The sequence below is a fragment of the Gopherus evgoodei genome, chromosome 5 (assembly GCF_007399415.2).
Source record: "Gopherus evgoodei ecotype Sinaloan lineage chromosome 5, rGopEvg1_v1.p, whole genome shotgun sequence".
NCBI lineage: Eukaryota > Metazoa > Chordata > Testudines > Testudinidae > Gopherus > Gopherus evgoodei.
This window is the reverse complement of record NC_044326.1, coordinates 15,715,213-15,734,758: the sequence shown is the minus strand read 5'-3', so window position 1 is coordinate 15,734,758 and position 19,546 is coordinate 15,715,213.

The window sequence follows — 19,546 nt, the reverse complement described above, 5'->3', positions numbered from 1 at the left end:
CTGACCCAGGAGATGCTGGTGAGTAGGGAGAAGACTCTGAGGAGTTTGCAATATCTGGGGGTTTGTGCTAGTCCTTTGTCATAGAGGTTTGCAATCCACAGATTATTTTGGACCTACGCCCAGAAGAATTAGTAGTAGTGGTGGCCAAGAGCTTTTGTCAGGAATCAGGGCCTAGCCTCCAGGCAGCCTCATCAGTACAGGGAGCCTGCAGCAGGCTGCCTGATTGGTCATCCCACCTGATTGGCTGGAGGGGCACTAGGCCAGCAGCAATTCACTGGCTGCTCGGTGTTCATGCCCACCCCTATGACTGCTCCTGTGTTACCTTGTTCCTGCTGCTCTTCCCTGTCACCCAGCTTTGCCCCTGTCCTGCCCCTGCCTTGAACCCCTCATTGCCTGCTGCTCTGCTTGCTCCAGTTCTTGACCCATGGCTCTGGTCCTTGATTCCAACATGTGGTTCCTGGTGCCTGCTCTGGCCACTACGCTAGACCATTCTCCTTCATGTTGCCTGACACTTCCTCTTCCATCCACCTCTGGCCGATAGGTTATAATCATTACACTCAGATGTAGACCTCGCCTTTGTTCTCTATGCTCATGTGTTCTCGACGCTCCTGCTAAGGGAACCCTTTCAGAGCAGGTGCAGTCAGATTGGGGACTGAATTGTGTCCGTGACTAATAATGGAGCTGCCTTTCCTATAAGTGCATCATCTCAGCCTCCGAGTCTTGTCCTTTGCTGAGGTTCACTGACAGATGAAGATCACAATTGGGCCACTGCAATGAGATCCACTGGAGAGCTCCCTTTGAAGTCTGCCATGGAACATCAGCTAGTAGAGAACCTGGTACTTCACATCTCTAACTCAGGTGAGAAAGCCATACACGTTTTTGGAATGTTAAAATGGCTCCCCATTTGCTTTGAAGTGCAATCTTATATAGAATCATAGAATATCAGGGTTAGAAGGGACCTCAGGAGGTCATCTAGTCCAACCCCCTTGTCATAAACAGATGGTTAAGGGTTAATGTCTCTTTTACCTGTAAAGGGTTAAGAAGCTCGGTGAACTTGGCTGATACCTGGCCAGAGGGCCAATGAGGGGACGAGATACTTTCAAATCTTGGTGGAGGGAAGTCTTTGTTTGTGCTGTTTGTTTTGTTCATTGTTCGCTCTTGGGGCTGAGAGGGGCCAAACGTGCAACCAGGTCTTTCTCCAATCTTTCTGATGTTCAAAATAGTAAGTGCTAGCTAGAAAAGGCAGATTAGTCTTATGTTTGTTTTCTTAACTTGTGAATGTGTATTTTGCTGGAAGGAGTGAGGAGGGCTTTAAACTAGGTTCGACGGGGACAGGTGAGCAAAGCCCACAGGTAAGTGGGGAACATGAAGTCCTGGGAGATGGGTCAGAAACAAGAGGGAGCGTGGGCTATAATGGCAGAGAGAAAGGAGGGTCAGGGCAAAACTGGGAGGCAAGATCAAACCAGTATCTTAGATGCCTATATACAAATGCGAGAAGTATGGGTAATAAGCAGGAAGAACTGGAAGTGCTAATAAATAAATACAACTATGACATTGTTGGCATCACTGAAAATTGGTGGGATAATACACATGATTGGAATATTGGTGTGGATGGTTACTGCTTGCTCAGGAAGGATAGACAGGGGAAAAAGGGAGGAGGTGTTGCCTTATATGTTAAAAATGTACACACTTGGACTGAGGTGGAGATGGACTTAGAAGACGGAAGTGTTGAGAGTCTCTGGGTTAGGATAAAAGGGGTAAAAAACAAGGGTGATGTCATGCTAGGAGTCTACTACAGGCCACCTAACCAGGTGGAAGAGGTGGATGAGGCTTTTGTTAAACTACTAACAAAATCATTCAAAGCCCAAGATTTGGTGATGATGGGGGACTTCAACTATCCAGATATATGTTGGGAAAATAACACAGCGGGGCACAGACTATCCAATAAGTTCCTAGATGGCATTGCAGACAACTTTTTATTTCAGAAGGTTGAAAAAGCTACTAAGGGGGAAGCTGTTCTAGACTTGATTTTAACAAATAGGGAAGAACTCGTTGAGAATTTGAAAGTAGAAAGAAGCGTGGGTGAAAGTGGTCATGAAATCATAGAGTTTGCAATTCTAAGGAAGGGTAGAAGGGAGTACAGCAAAATAGAGACAATGGATTTCAGGAAGGCGGATTTCGGTAAGCTCAGAGAGTTGATAGGTAAGATCTCATGGGAATCAAGACTGAGGGGAAAAACAACTGAGGAGAGTTGGCAGATTTTCAAAGGGACACTATTAAAGGCCCAAAAGCAAGCTATTCCAATGGGTAAGAAAGATGGAAAATGTGGCAAAAGACCACCTTGGCTTAACCATGAGATCTTGCATGACCTACAAAATAAAAAGGAGTCATATAAAAAACGGAAACTAGGTCAGATTACAAAGGATGAATATAGGCAAACAACACAGGAAGGCAGGGGCAAGATTAGAAAGGCAAAGGCACAAAATGAGGTCAAACTAGCTATGAGAATAAAGGGAAACAAGAAGACTTTTTATCAATACATTAGAAGCAAGTGGAAGACCAAGGACAGGGTAGGCCCATTGCTCAGTGAGGAGGGAGAAACAGTAACAGGAAACTTGGAAATGGCAGAGATGCTTAATGACTTCTTTGTTTCGGTCTTCACTGAGAAGTCTGAAGGAATGTCTAACATAGTGAATGCTTATGGGAAGGGGGTAGGTTTAGAAGATAAAATAAAAAAAGAGCAAGTTAAAAATCACTTAGAAAAGTTAGATGCCTGCAAGTCACCAGGGCCTGATGAAATGCATCCTAGAATACTCAAGGAGTTAATAGAGGAGGTATCTGAGCCTCTAGCTACTATCTTTGGAAAGTCATGGGAGATGGGGGAGATTCCAGAAGACTGGAAAAGGGCAAATATAGTGCCCATCTATAAAAAGGGAAATAAAAACAACCCAGGAAACTACAGACCAGTTAGTTTAACTTCTGTGCCAGGGAAGATAATGGAGCAAGTAATAAAGAAATCATCTGCAAACACTTGGAAGGTGGTAAAGTGATAGGGAATAGCCAGCATGGATTTGTAAAGAACAAATCGTGTCAAACCAATCTGACAGCTTTCTTTGATAGGATAACGAGTCTTGTGGATAAGGGAGAAGCAGTGGATGTGGTATACTTTGACTTTAGTAAGGTATTTGATACGGTCTTGCATGATATCCTTATTGATAAACTAGGCAAATACAATTTAGATGGGGCTACTATAAGGTGGGTGCATAACTGGCTGGATAACCATACTCAGAGAGTAGTTATTAATGGCTCCCAATCCTGCTGGAAAGGTATAACAAGTGGGGTTCCACAGGGGTCTGGTTTTGGGACCGGTTCTGTTCAATATCTTCATCAACGACTTAGATGTTGGCATAGAAAGTATGCTTATTAGGTTTGCAGACGATACCAAACTGGGGGGATTGCAACTGCTTTGGAGGACAGGGTCAAAATTCAAAATGATCTGGACAAATTGGAGAAATGGTCTGAGGTAAACAGGATGAAGTTCAATAAAGACAAATGCAAAGTGCTCCACTTAGGAAGGAACAATAAGTTTGACATATACAGAATGGGAAGAGACTGTCTAGGAAGGAGTATGACAGAAAAAGATCTAGGGGTCATAGTGGACCACAAGCTAAATATGAGTCAAGAGTGTGATACTGTTGCAAAAAAAGCAAACGTGATTCTGGGATGCATTAACAGATGTGTTGTAAACAAGACACGAGAGGTCATTCTTCCGCTCTACTCTGCACTGGTTAGGCCTCAACTGGAGTATTGTGTCCAGTTCTGGGCACCACATTTCAAGAAAGATGTGGAGAAATTGGAGAGGGTCCAGAGAAGAGCAACAAGAATGATTAAAGTTCTTGAGAACATGACCTATGAAGGAAGGCTGAAAGAATTGGGTTTATTTAGTTTGGAAAAGAGAAGACTGAGAGGGGACACGATAGCAGTTTTCAGGTATCTAAAAGGGTGTCATCAGGAGGAGGGAGAAAACTTGTTCACCTTAGCCTCTAATGATAGAACAAGAAGCAATGGGCTTAAACTGCAGCAAGGGAGATTTAGGTTGGACATCAGGAAAAAGTTCCTAACTGTCAGGGTAGTTAAACACTGGAATAAATTGCCTAGGGAGGTTGTGGAATCTCCATCTCTGGAGATATTTAAGAGTAGGTTAGATAAATGTCTATCAGGGATGGTCTAGACAGTATTTGGTCCTGCTGTGAGGGCAGGGGACTGGACTCGATGACCTCTCGAGGTCCCTTCCAGTCCTAGAGTCTATGAATCTATGAATTACCTCTGTTTGCTGTAACTTTTAATCACAGGCTAAGGGGGAGGAAGTCCCTCTAGTCTATATGAGCTGAATACCCTGTAAACATTTTCCATCCTGAGTTTACAGAGATAATTTTCACTTTTTTCTTGCTTTAATTAAAAGCTTTCTTTTTTAAGAACCTGATTGATTTTTTTCCTTGTTTAAGACCCAAGGGGACTGGGTCTGAACTCACCAGGGATTGAGGGGGGAAAAGAGCGGGGGGGAAGGTTAATTCCTCTCTGTTTTAAGATCCAAGGAATTTGGATCAGTGTAGTCTCTCAGGGTAACCCAGGGAGGGGAAAGTCTGGGAGGGGGAAAGAAGGGGGAATGGTTTATTTCTCCTTGTTTTAAGACCCAATGGGTTTGGGTCTTGGGTTCCCCAGGGAAGGTTTTGGGGGAACAGAAATTGTGCCAAGCACTGTATTTTGGCTGGTGGCGGCGCTATCAGATCTAAGCTAGGAATTAAGCTTAGAAGGGTACATGCAGGTCCCCACTTTTGGACGCTAAAGTTTAAACTGGGGGAAAAATACCTTGTCACCCCTGCTCAAAGCAAGTCCAGTCCCCAGCTAAATCATGCCAGCTGGGGCTTTGTCAAGCTGGGCCTTAAAAACCTCTAAGGAAAGGGATTCCACCACCTCCCCACATAACTCATATATAGTGTGGGTTTTGACTCTCATACGCACACACACACACATCCCTCACCTTTGCAGTAGGGGTTACAGTCCAGGTTCCACTTTCAATTGGGCTGGTGAACTGCTTATGTGACAGTGACGATACAGGTTAAATCACTCCAGTGCTGATAATTCTCCAGTGTCTTCCCACAATTCTCTCTGTGTGCTCAGAAGGACAGGCAAGTTCTTCCCCAACTCAATAGAAAAGAATAATAGAATATCTCCTTTTAATACAGTACAAAGAACCATAGGATTTGGAGTTCCAGCAACACATGAGCAGCAGCAAGGATACAGTAATTTGAGTCTGGTTTTGCAATGTGGCTGCTCACAACCAGGCAAGGCTAACCTGGAAGCTGGTCACTCAAGTTAATTCTTCCATGAAGACATACCTTGAGAGAGAGTCTCTCCCAGTGTGTGCACCCAACAGTTCAGATAGCTGAGTAGCTTCTGTTAACAGTCCCTAAATTTGACCTCTGAAGATGGAATGAGAGAGGACATTCCTGGTGGAGTCTCCTGCCGGGATCCCAGGCTGCATGCTGCTGCCCGCCCCCCACCCCAGCCCAGCACACATGATGCCCCTCAACCACCACCTCTCAAGAGCACATGCTGCCCCCCCACCCAAGTTTTTATTAGGGGTATATTGTAAAAGTCATGGACAGGTCATGGGCCATGAATTTTTGTTTACAGCCCTGTGACCTGTCTGTAACTTTTACTAAAAATTCACGTGACTAACATGTAGCCTTATCCATTAAGGCTTCCTGTTGTTGACTATATGATATTAAACTGTGATTAATTATTATTTTAGAACATAAATGCACTTATAGATGTAGGCAATGAAGGACTGTTTGTATTAGTCTACATCTAAATATAACCTGCCTCTGGTGGCTTTCTTTGTTATGTGAGGGAGGATGTTGAGCCTCTAGAATCCCAGTTTGCAAGAGGATTTTCCAGAGATCAGATCTGATAAGTATCTTCTGTTAAAGGTTCCCCTATATACTGTGTTACCACCATCAAAAGTCTAAGATGGAGTCCGTCTGGCCTGGTATCATATTGACCTTTAGTAAATATAATTTAATGTCCCAGAGTGACACGTTTTTGGAAATTTTTGCTATTTTTGGGATACATCTCCTGAATAGATATTGAGAGCCTAATTTAGAACACCTACTACACCAAGTTGTTTTTCTTACTCCATCACAGTATATATTGGATGGCTTTCTGTAACTGCTCAGCATATGCAACACTACTGTTTGACAAAATGCTTAAAATGGCACACACCTAGCAATCTGCATGTGTGCTTGGTTCCACCCCACGTATCTAAAATAGTCCGGAAGCAAAGAGTCACTAGTGAACAGTACTTTTCAGATCCAGATACGATAAAACCATTCATTTATTTGGAACTTGCATTGTGCGGTTTCTAGCCTGTTTGCAGAGAAATCTAGACACAACCTTAGATCTCATGTATTCCGTGTTCTTACTCCCTTAGCTAAGGATCTCACCGATGTGATGTTTTGTTTGGTTTTCAGCACTCTCATTTATATAGCAGTGCTTCTGTACTTCATTTTCCATTTTGGCTTGTTTGAACAGCAACATATATGTTAATGTTATAGGGCATGGTCTGATGGAGGTTTAACTTGCTGCTGCCCTTTCATGCTGCATCTCCTTGGTGCTCATCGATTCATAGATTTTTAAGACCCGAAGGACAATTATGACTTCCTGCATAACACAGGACATAGAATTTCACACTGCAGCTTCTGCATTGTACCCAATAACTTTTGGTTAATTAGAGATACTTGAAGATTTTATTATTGTTTAAAATTCAAGGTAAGTGTAAATGCAAATCTGAGACATCCAGGGCTGAATGGGAATCTTCCAATTCTGTACAGACATTTTGGATTTGAATCAAGTGTTCTAACATGGACCCATTTGACTCTCACAAAAGTAATTTCTGGGGATATTCTCAAGAATAATCTTCATTTGTAGTGTAAAACAGGCATGGGTAGTCTACCCTAATTTGTGTAGGCAACAACCATGCTACTGCACGGAAACTATGTTTATCCAGACCCTACTTAATCAAAACTTTTGATTTGGTGAAAGTTCTATCTGGTCCCTAGTGTTTAACTTGAGTGTATCAAGTTATCTATGGGAAAAAAATGTTAAATGCTCTAAAGTTCATCATAATTTATGTCTGCAGAGTTTACAGGCTCTTCAGGAGAGAGATTTCCTTTGCATAAACTCTCCAGATTCCCAGCCCTTGTTTATCTAAATGTTCAACCAGTAGAATTGATTTTTTATCCCCAGTTACATTCATATTATTGTTCTCATACTATATCTTCCCTGATAATGAGAGAAGTTCACCTTGCATCCTGGGATAGGTGAATTTGACCTGGCATAGAAATCTCTGTTGGTTTATAGAATAGTCTATAAATTATGCTGTGTAACAGCCCACAAAAGAATAATAGTACTGCCATTTGTTATGGTAAAGGAATATTACTTCGAAAAAGGGTTTTGGAAGAATTAGTAAAGCTAGAGTGATTTTATGTATGTAGTGTTGTAGCAGTGTTGGTCCCAGGATATTAGAGACATGTGATGGGTGGGGTAATATCTTTCATTGAACCAACTTCTGTTGGTGAGAGACACATGCTTTCAAGTTTACACGGAGCTCTTCTTCAGAGCTGAAGTTTGTCTCTCTCACCAACAGAAGCTGGTCCAATAAAAGGTGATATCTCATCCACCTTGTCTCTCTAGTATGATTTTACGTGAACAGGTGGCTTTCCTTAATTGAGATTCTTTGGCGGATGTGGGGAAAATATGTGTACTAAATACACATTGATATTCTTGAAAAAAACGGCAATATGAAGAGAAGTAAGAAGCCAGCCAAAATCAATGTGGCCCAGATTCTGCCATGGGTAGTGCATATGCATGTCTTCACACACTTGAGAAGCCCTGCTGAAGTCAGTGGGACTCCTGATGTGCATAAAACTAAGCATGTGTGCAAAGCGTTGCAGGATTGGAGCCTGTGTTACATGGAAAGTTAAATTTAGCGGTGCAATAAGAAGAAAAGCTTTGTATACTGTTAATTGAGAACAATGATGTCATACCACAATGAAATATGACTGACCTTTTTACCACCACATCGAAGGAAAGCTATTTTAATTTACAGAGATTTCTCTTGCTCTAGACTTTCAGAGATTCTGAAAATCTAAGATATCTGTCCGGCTTTAGACTGAGCAACACTGGCTTTCTTCAGCCATAGTTTAGTTATGCTGTAAGTGATATAGCTGTACTTTGGCACCTTGTAGACTGGGGTGGGCAACCTATGGCATGGGTGCCAAAGGAGGCACGTGAGCTGATTTTCAGTGGCACTCACGCTGCCCGGGTCCTGGCCACTGGTTCGGGAGGCTCTGCATTTTAATTGAATTTTAAATGAAGCTTCTTAAATATTTTAAAAACCTTATTTACTTTACATGCAACAATAGTTTAATTATATAGTATAGACTTATAGAAAGAGACCTTCTAAAACGTTAAAATGTATGACTGGCACGCGAAACCTTAAATTAAACTGAATAAATGAAGACTTGGCACACCACTTCTGAAAGGTTGCTGACCCCTGTTATAGACTAACAGAAGTATTGGAGCATAAGCTTTCGTGGGTGAATACCCACTTCATCAGATGCGTATGCTCCAATACGTCTGTTAGTCTATAAGGTGCCACGGGACTCTTTGTTGCTTTTTACAGATCCACACTAACATGGCTACCCCTCTGATACATTGCTGTACTTTGTAACCTATGTTTTGTGGCTGTCTAGTGCATTTTGCTAGTAGTAAGTGATCAGATATATTTATATATATCACTTGTGTTGTGATTGTTCTTTTATGGTTCACATGCCAGAACTCTACATTTAATGAAGATGGATTTTTGGATTTTTATTTTGTTATTCTTCTTTGTGGTATCATAGCACCTAACAGTCATGGATCAGGACCCTATGGTGGCAGGTGCTGTACAACACAGAACACACAGTCTCCGACCCCAAAAGCTTACAATCTAAGTATAAGACAAGAAACAGCAGATGGATATAGACAGATGGGGAAGGACAAGAAAACAAAGAGACAGTGTAAATCAGGCCTGCACAACTCGAAAAGCAGCGAGTGCCATGTTACTCCAAAGAAAACAGCTGAGGGCTGAAACTCACCGGTCCCCCTGAAACACCCCCCCAGTGCCATCCAGCCCCTCTGAAACAACTGCCCTCCCCCAATGCCACCTGCCCCGCAGAAACAAACCCTCTTTCCTAGCGGCGCCCTGCCGAAACAGCGGTATTGAACCTTAGTAATATGTTATAGTGAGCCCCTAAGGTAGTATAATTAAGGTAAAAGAAAAATGTCTTTTTCCCCCCCAGAGATTGTCAAACCTTAATGACCCAGTTTTCTTTTCTTCACCACCGTGGGGCAGTTATTTGAACATTTGGGACCATCAGGGGCATTCTGCCATTTCCCTCTCCCAATTGCTCCCACCACCACTGCCTGCCTGCTCACCACCTCACCTCCCCAGCTCACCTGCTCACCCCCTGCCACTGCCCACCTGCTTGCCTCTTCAGCCCACCCCTCCCCTGCTGCTGGCTCATCTTCCCCCCCACTCAACTTGGCAGCCGTCAATGTAGCGACAGAAAAACCTCCCTCTCCCAATTGCCCCCCCCCACAGCCCGCCCATCCACTTGCCTCCTCAGGCCCCCGCTGCTGGCTCATCTGCCCCCCCCACTTGCCGCCTCAGCCGCCTCCTCCCCTGCTGCCAGCTCACTTGCCCCCCTGCTCGCTCGCCTCCTCCTTCATCATTTATAGGAGGCGAGTGGGTGGAGGGCAGTGGTGGGGAGGTAATTAGGAGAGGGAAGTTTTTCTGTCACTACACCGGCTCATCTAGGTTTTTCTGTCACTCCCCACTCACCTCTTCTGCTCCCAATTACCTCCCCACCACTGCCCCCGCCCACTTGCCTCCTATAAATGATAAAGACAGCGTAGGGGAAGGGGAAGAACAGGTGAGGAGAATGAAGAATGGGCTAGCAGCAAACATTGCATTAGTTCCACAACTTCTTTGGGGTGGGGGGGGTGTTACATAGGAGGGGATCACTAAATGGAAAGTCGATGAAAGGGGATGAGGAGGTCAGGGCTGTGTAGAAGATGGTAAGATGAGCAGATGTGGAGGGAAGCTGTGGTTAAGAAACTGAAGGACAGGGGGAGGGTTGGAGCAAACAGTGAATCAGCTTAGGACAGAGAAAGTCAGAGAACATTCTACAGTTTGGAGGGGAATGTCCCGAGATGCAAAGGCCTTGCATTTGGGCATTGTTTAGCTGGGTTTACCTACTGTGGAGGACTTTGGCAAGAAGAAACCTGAATTCTCACTTTGAAGGACTCTGAGGACTCTTAGCACCTGTCCTGTGTGAAAAGAGTTGTTTCCCCTCCATACACCGTGCTGGAAAGGGCCTGGTACATGCCACTGGTTCTGTGAAGAGACAGGGATCTTCTGGGTGCTCAGCCTGGTTGAAGGAGTGCACAGTGGCTGAGATTTCTGGCTGATTGGGAGTAGCACATTTTTATTGGTATTAAACAAAAAATCCTCTGCAGACAGCAGTGAATAATGCCAGTGCCATTCTGTCACATGCAGAGCACAGTGAGCGTGCCGGACATCTACACTCAAAGTCCCACGTGAGACCCCGGTTAGCAACAAAGCTGTGTTCATGAGGCAGCAGGGGTATCACAGTGTTCATATTAATTGAGAGTCTCCCATGGCAGAACACAGATGTGTTACATAAAGACATGTGATGGACACATGAGGCACTGACAACATTCAAGGGTGCTCCCAGTGATGGTACAAGGACCGTGCAGTGCCTCTATAACTGGTGCACATTTGAATTCTCCTGACATATTCTCTGGAATAAGTAATGAACTGTTGGTGTTTGTGAGCAAGGTAGCACCCACCTGGAAGTGCCTGGTTAACAGGCTAAGCACAGCCTGTTAACCACAGCTAAAACAGGATGCTGTTTTGATTTGTAAACAATATAAAGAAGTGTCAGAAATTGAATATGGCTTTATACCAAGGCAGTAGCCACCCTGTGTAAAGGCAGACATCTGTTCATAACTGGGGGAAGCGGTCTATAAGTATAAGCAGGGTCTGAATGATCTATCCCTGACAGCTAGTTCAGGAGGGGGAGAGACTTCAGCAGCAGACTGTATTTACATAAATACACCTACTCTGCATAGGTATCTAGCAGACAAGAGTTGTGTAGCTCCAAGTGATCGGCTTTGGCTGGTGTTGGATTACAAATCACTTTTTAGTTATTGCTGATTATGCGCTATATGTATCTTCTGACTTTAAAGGAAAACTTTGCATTTGTGGATAATCTAAGCATTATACCCAGGTGTACAGACACCCTTTTCTTGAACTTGTGTTTTATATAATTTTTTTAATATTGAACGCAGGGGTAGTGAAATATTATCTTCATTGGATGACTAAAAGGGAGCAGAACTGTGCTGAGTTTGTCCCTGTTAAGGGGATTGCCCTCAGCTGAAAGGAATTTGCTAATCCAGGGGCTCGAATGCCAGACCCCTGTGAAAGTAAGAGGGATGGGGACAGGTATCCCAGCCAGGAGGTGTGGACTCTCTCCAGGGGTCCCCAGTCTGTTCCTCCCCACTGTTCAAAGACAGAGCTAAATAGGCTTCATTGGGAGCCTTTTGTTATGTTAAAGTGCTTAGTGAGAGCTGAAATTACTTGTGGTGGGGCAGTGTTTCTGCCCAGCCTGCAAAGAGCTGAAAATCACTAAGGCCATGTCTACATCTACAATTTTGCAGCGCTGGTTGTTACAGCTGTATTAGTACAGCTGTATAGGGCCAGCGCTGCAGAGTGGCCACGCTTACAGCAACCAGCGCTGCAAGTGGTGTTAGATGTGGCCACACTGCAGCGCTGTTGGGCGGCTTCAAGGGGGGTTCCGGGAACGCGAGAGCAAACCGGGGAAGGAGACCAGCTTCGCCGCGGTTTGCTCTCGCGTTCCCGGAGCCACCCTGCAAACCGCAGGGAAGGAGACCTGCTTGCTCGGGGTTCCGGGAACGAGAGAGCAAACCGCGGCGAAGCTGGTCTCCTTCCCCGGCTTGCTCTCTCGTTCCCGGAACCCCGAGCAAGCAGGTCTCCTTCCCTGCGGTTTGCTGGGTGGCTCCGGGAACGCGAGAGCAAACCGCGGCGAAGCTGGTCTCCTTTCCCGGTTTGCTCTCTCGTTCCCCGAACCGCCGAGCAAGCGGTTCTCCTTCCCTGCGGTTTGCAGGGTGGCTCCGGGAACGAGAGAGCAAACCGCGGCAAAGCTGGTCTCCTTTCCCGGTTTGCTCTCTCGTTCCCCGAACCGCCGAGCAAGCGGTTCTCCTTACCTGCTTGCTCGGGGTTCCGGGAACGAGAGAGCAAACCGGGAAAGGAGATCAGCTTGATTACCAGAGGCTTCCTCCTTCCACGGAGGTCAAGAAAAGCGCTGGTAAGTGTTTACATTGGATTACCAGCGCTGGATCACCAGCGCTGGATCCTCTACACCCGAGACAAAACGGGAGTACGGCCAGCGCTGCAAACAGGGAGTTGCAGCGCTGGTGATGCCCTGCAGATGTGTACACCTTCAAAGTTGCAGCGCTGTAACTCCCTCACCAGCGCTGCAACTTTCTGATGTAGACAAGCCCTTAAGAGACTGGCCTGTAGAGGTCACAGCAAAGAGGCAGGTGGCACCAGAAGGTGATTGACAGCTGGCGAATGAGTAGCTGGTGAGGTGGTTAACCGAACAAGTGGCTAGCATGGTGGCCAGCCAAAGCAAGTGCTCAGATGGCGGAGCAAGCAAGGTGCCTTCTTCCCCAGGTGGGAGGTGAACTCACACAGATGCACTTCTGAACCCTGGGTCCTCATGGACCAAGGTACAACTGCTCGGAGTGGAGTGTGGTGAGGGAGCAGAGAGGGGCACAGAAAAAGAACTTATGGTTGTAGAATTCAAGAACATGAGGTAGAAGACACTGCTCCACTGGGGTGGGTGTCTTATTCATAGTTTTAGAATTATGAATCCTGCTTGTGACATTTTCCCCAATTAATGTCATAAAAAGATTTTCTCCACTCAGACCCTGTGCTTGCGAATGGGGAAGTATTGACTCCCAGAGGCACCCAGGAGTGGCATGTAATTTTTGCAGGCTACTGGGTCGGGGCTTGAGCTGGTTCTGTGTTGTATTGTTGGAAAGGAACCCCTAGATATTAAACACAGCTCTGGTTGCTGCTGGCTCCACCTGGCTGAAGGGTTACATAAGCAAAGAGTGGGGACTGCACTAGTTGTTTGAAAGGGATTGGTCACCCTGCTCTGACTGGAGGCAGAGAAACCAGCCAAAGCTCCACCCATTTGTGATGCTTTCTGCTGTGGTATTCTTGAGAACATAGGGGGCTGTTTAACTACCTTACTGTACACTTTATTTCTACAAAATTGGCAATAGTCACTTCTTTTGTTTAAGTGAAATTGAACTGAGAACCTAGCATTTGGTCTCTGAGCTTAGTTACTGACTAGTGCAGGAGTGGGCAAACTATGGCCCGTGGGCTGCATCCGGTCCCTCAGGGCTTTGGATCCGGCTTGTGGCACCGCTGGCACTACGTCCCTGTGGCTCCTGAGTGGGAGGTAGAGGGCTTTGTGCATTGCCTCCAGGCACTGCCCCCCGCAGCTCACATTGGCTGGGAACGACGAACCGTGGCCAATGGGAGCTTCAGGGGAGGTATGGCAAGGGCAATGCATGCGGGGGCTGCAGCGCTTCAGGGAGTGGCATGGGGCCGGGGACAGGGCAGACATGCAGGGAGCCTGCCCTGGTCCCAGTGCGCACTGCTACCACCCTGGAGCCGCTTGAGGTAAGCAACACCGGGCTAGAGCCCAAACCCCCTCCCACACCTCGCCCCCCAATTCCCTCCCCTAAGTCCGCTGCCTGCACTGTGCACCCCTCCTGCCCCCCAACTCCCTGTCCTGAGCTCCCTGCTGTACTCTGCACCCCTGTGCACCCCAATCCCTTGCCCTGAGCCCCTTCCTGCACACTGCACCCCTCCTCCACCCCACACTCCCTCACACACCCCAACCCCCTGCCTCAGCCCTCCATACAATTTCCCCACCCAGATGTGGCCCTTGGCCTGAAAAGTTTGCCCAAATATTTGGTTAGTGTACTCAGAGAAAAACTCAGCTTAGACCTCGGTGAATCAAAGCAAGCGGTGAGGATAACTCTGCGTGCTAGGTCATAGGCATGCTGACAGCACTACTGTCAGTGTCCTATTAGAGCTAGAGGAGGTTGTATGGCCTAAGTGTTATGAAATGACATCTGCACAAGGTTTTGTCATGTGACTACAACTTCTAATCAATACGCTGTTGTGTTGAAACAGAAATCCTTTATACAAATATGTCCTGTGAGTTATAGTGGATCCATTTACAATTTCAGTATCTATTTTATTCTAATTCTGTCTGTGTTGTTTAGTCTAACAATGAAATACAACTATAAGAGTCAAATAAAACACACTATATAAGCACTGATTTTTCCTGTATATTTAAATCCACATAGAAAGGTGCAAACTAGGGGTTAAAGGCCTCTATTACGCAATAATTGGAGAAAATATAGTATTCAGACAGTTTTTTTTTTAAAAAGTCCTCTTAATCCAACAGTCTCAAAAAGCAGATGTAACGCCAACAGATTCCTGTTGTTGGTGGGTGGGATTGAACTAGGGACCTCAGTGCATGAGCCTCTACTGCATGAGCTAAAAGCCAACTAACTGTTAGCTCAGGCTGTAGAGCAGACTCATTTTAACCCTCTGTAAGTGGTCTTGGTACCACTAGATGGGCAGAACACACCCAGAAGGTGTATGGGTTACCCAAACAGCAGAGGAACTTAATGCTTTTCTACATTCCCAGCCACACTGAACAGCCACCAAAACAGAGAAGATATTAAACTAAATATTTATCTTTTAAGAAGGTATAAATATTTAACTGGGGTATATACTATTTATAGATGACATAGGCATTCTTGTCTTACAAATACATAGTCACTTGTTCATTTGAGACCTAACTTGATTCTTATGGGCATATTAGCTGAGGTCCTAGAAGTATGTTTGAGCAGTTCATAGAATATCTAGTCCAACCCCTTGCTTAAAGCATGACCAATCCCCAAATGGTGCCCTGAAGGATTGAACTCACAACCCTGGGTTTAGCAGCCCAATGCTCTAACCGCTGAGCTGTCCCTCCTCCTCTCTTCAGTACTAGCTGGCCTGTATACTCAGAATTCAATAGACATATTAGTGAAGGAGAAAAATTTAATTTTGTCTTCTGTATGTTGGTCTGGGCTCAAGAGAATAAATGGCCTATATCTTGAAACCCAGGCTAATACATACAGGAATAACATAAAACAAATTAGCAGGAATTTACTGCTGAAATGCAGTTTGACTGGAAAATGCAGTTTCTATTAAATCAGTAATTGCCACTGAAAAATTGAGATTTAAAAAAAAAATCCATCAGGAAAACCAAAACAAAATATTTCGTTTTAGTTGGCTTAACCTGAATTTTGTTTTGGATCAGTTTAGCCATAATCTGTGTCTTCCTGAACTGTTGTACTGCCTCATGGGAGAGACAGTTTGGGTGTCTCATTCCCTTTTCTCCTTTATGGGCAAGTTCCCTGCATGGACTACATCTCCCAGGATGCACCACAATATCCTTTCTAGTTGAACTGCCATGATATATAAGAGATGTAGTCCAACCAGTGAGCCTGGCCCTTATGGGAGAATGAGGGTGTGATGCTGTATGAGTAAAGATGACCATTTATATCATTGCCACCATTATACAATTACCATAAATCTTGTATAAAGTGTATCATGGTAAGGTGTCTTTGTATCTGAAGTTATAAATATTGGCTATGTACTTGTATCTTCAACATGTTTCTTCCTGGGTGATACCCTCTCCGACAGAATTTAAGTTAGGGCTAGACAGCTATGTATTGATGGCCCATCAGGGACACTACACTCACACAGAGGGCCATTGAAGAAACTCCTCCAGTCCAGATAGCTCTTCCTGAGGATGCTTCAGACAGAAATGAGCCAATGGCCGCCCCCTGTGATTCAGCAAAATGTGTAAGGGCATGTGATATGCTCATGTGACCCTGGACTCCATCTTGGGCCAGTAATTTTCCACGTACAGGGGCTGTGGGCTTTGTTTGGGACAGTACATTTCCATGCACATGGCAGGGGATATAAAAAGACACCTGAAACATCTTCACGTTGCCTTTTCCTGCTCTAATTATCTGGACTGTGGATTTAAAACTAAAAGGAGTATCTTGTACCATGGATTGAGGACCTTCCAATCTTTGGGGAGTTACCAAAGAGACTTTACAAGCCAGCAGTCTATTCCATCACTGCTACAAACCTGACATAAGGACTTAACAATCATTTGTATGCATAAGATCTATTAACCATTTATAACTCTCTTCTTTTCGTTTATTAATAAAAATTTTAGTTAGTTACTAAGGATTGGCTGACAGAGTGATATCTGAGTAAGACCTGATATTCATTTTGACCTGGGGATATCTGTCTGATCCTTTGATATTAGTGAGAACCTCACTTAAGATGAAATAGGTTTTCAATATCCTCTCACTATACTGGATTAGATTGCCTGGATGGGAGCCAAGGGCTGAAATGGCTAAAGGAGACTGTGTTTGGCTTCAGGTTAACTAGTGTGATACTGCACAGGCTCTTTTGTTACTGGTTTGGTGAACCTAAGTATAGAGTAAATCACCAGCTCTGAGGATTGTCTGCCCTGATTCTTGCAATCTGCCCTGAGAGTGGCATAATCTGTGTTGTCTATCCCAGGTACTCAGTCACAGAGGGTTTACCATGGCAGCTCAGGGAGATGCAGATAAATGCTGAATCAAGGGGAAAAAACAGATAAATGCTGAATCAAGCAAACAAAACAAAACAAAAAATAAAAACCAACCATTTCAACATTACCTGATGATGAAAATAAATTTTGAAACATGGGAATCTCTCAATGGAATGGAATGGAAATTCTGGAGGTTTTTTTTTTTTTCCAACTAGCTATAAAAATGAATTGCTCAAAGCTAAAACTTAATGTTGGGATGCACTGTTTGTGCAATGTAATTTATGAAAACAACATGCTGATACTGGTAACTCAACTTAAGTAATGTGTCTTTAAGTCCATTTATCTTCATGACATTCTTCTGCTATGGGTTAGAGTTGATGATACCAGAGCTGTGTCTGGCTTGTAACACCAGTAGCTACCAACTTCATTTTAGGGATGTTTTGTTTTCCCGCAGCCAAAGTTAAAAGGCCTTACGAAAAAGTAAACAGTTCTCTCAAATTCCCCTAACAGTCAGTGTTTTTATTTGACTTCTTGTCATCCAGTAAGATTACATAATTTCACAACATTTTCTATATTCTCTTGCTTTTTCCAAAAAGCAACATTATCAATTAAGTTGTCCCAGCTTGCAAACTGCATTGATATCTCGTTTTGCTCGAATAATGCCTCAATGAGTTTCTTAGCTGTCTAGAGCAGAGTTTTGCTCCTTAAAATATTTTGAAATCAGTCGACTTTGGCTTTTTGTCTTGATTTTTCATGGAATTACCAAGCCAAGTGCAATAAAACACTGATCCTGCTCAGTACAACTCTCAGTTGTGTTTCCATTTGGAGTCCACATACCAAAATACCTGTGGGGCAACCAACCCTGGCTGAAGAAAGCATTGCAGAATTGATCCTCTGCATTTGCTAGAAACCTTCTCAAGAGGTAAGTTCCAATTGTCCTCTGACTGGCGTCTGAGAGTTTCTCCCTTTTTGCAGTTACGCAGAATTTTTACTCAAACAGGGTTTCCAGATATAACATTTAGTATGTATGGCACACTTCATCTGCAGATCTCAAAGGGCTTTATAAAGAGTGGGCTAATTACATTTACCCATTACACAGATGTTAAAAGGTTTGCCTAATGTTACACACGAAGTCATTAGCGACACCAGGAATCAAACCCAGTTTCTGGACTCAGACTGATGCTCTGTCCAACCAACCCTTTAACTGACAATGGACCATGGGAGATGCCTATCTACACCTACTGGAATTTCCTGCTGCGACTCGGCGAAATCGTACATGGACATGTGACTTGTCCATCTGATTCCAACCACCATCTTGTTACTGTACTTTTCCACGGTAAGAACAATGGGATTCTCTCCACATGGCAGAAGATATAAAAGGCCCTGGAAACATCTCCATTTTTGCCTCGTTCCTGCCCTAGTCTCTTTCCTGCTCAAACTTCTGGACTATGAATGTATAGTAATAGAAGCATTCTAAACAAGGAATTGAGGACCTTCCAATGATTTGAAAACAGCCAGCAGTTTATTCCATCACTGCTACAAACCTGAACCAAGAACTTTGCATTTATTGTATGTATGTGATTCCTTTAACCAATTTTAACTTTTTCTTTCTCTCTTTCTATAAATAAACCTTTATATTTTAGGTACTAAAGGATTGGCATCAGTATGATTTTGGAGGAAGATCTGATTTATATATTGACCTGGGTGTGTGGCTGGTCCTTTGGGATCAGAAGAACCTTTTATTTGAAGAGATTGGTTTTAAAGAACCACATGTCTCTAAGTCTAGTGTTTTCCATGGTAATACAAGCCTGGAATGCCTAAGGAAACTGCTTTTATGACTTCTTGTTAGCCAGTGTGGTGAAACAAAAGTTTACTTTTGTTGCTGGTTTTGTATCTCATGAGAGAATAACCTCCAGTTTTGGGAGTGTAGCTGCCCTATTTCTCAGCAGTTCGTCCTGAATTTGGTATTCTCAGTTGTGACCCACAAAGGCATGGTTATCCCCCATTTTGGTGAAGGAGATCTAGAGAGACTAAGTGACTTGCCCAAGGTCACATTGGAAATCTGTCACAGAGCATAGAAATGAACTTGTTTTCCCAAGTCCTAGGCTAGCATCCTAATTACTATCCCTTCTCTTTCTTTACAAGCATCTGTTTATACCAGGATCCCTGTTTGGTCCCAAGAGTTGGAAGGATACTTTAGTGGTGGTGGTAGGCACATTGCTGCAGGCCTACATCACTGTATCCTGATACTAGAGCTTTAAGATACGTCTACACAGGGATAAAAGACCTGCAGCATGGCCATGACTTGTCCGATTCAGCTGACTGGCTCACAGGCGCTGGGCTCCAGATTGAAAAATCACTATGTAAATGTTCGGGGAACCTGTGAGGGTCCGGCCCAAGCCTGAATGTCTTCACAGCAATTTTTCAGCCCTGGAGCCCAAGACCCGCAAGCCCGAGTCAGCTGACCCAGGCCAGCTGTGGGGTTTTTATCCCTGTGTAGACATACCACAAAAATGCAAGCTATTCTATAGGTATTTGTTCTGTTTTGTGCTTTTTGCTTTGAATCTAGTAGGTCCTGTATCTGTTCTTTTCCTTAGGAAGAAGGTTAGATGAACATTTGAGGACTGTTTTTTCTGCAAGATCCATCT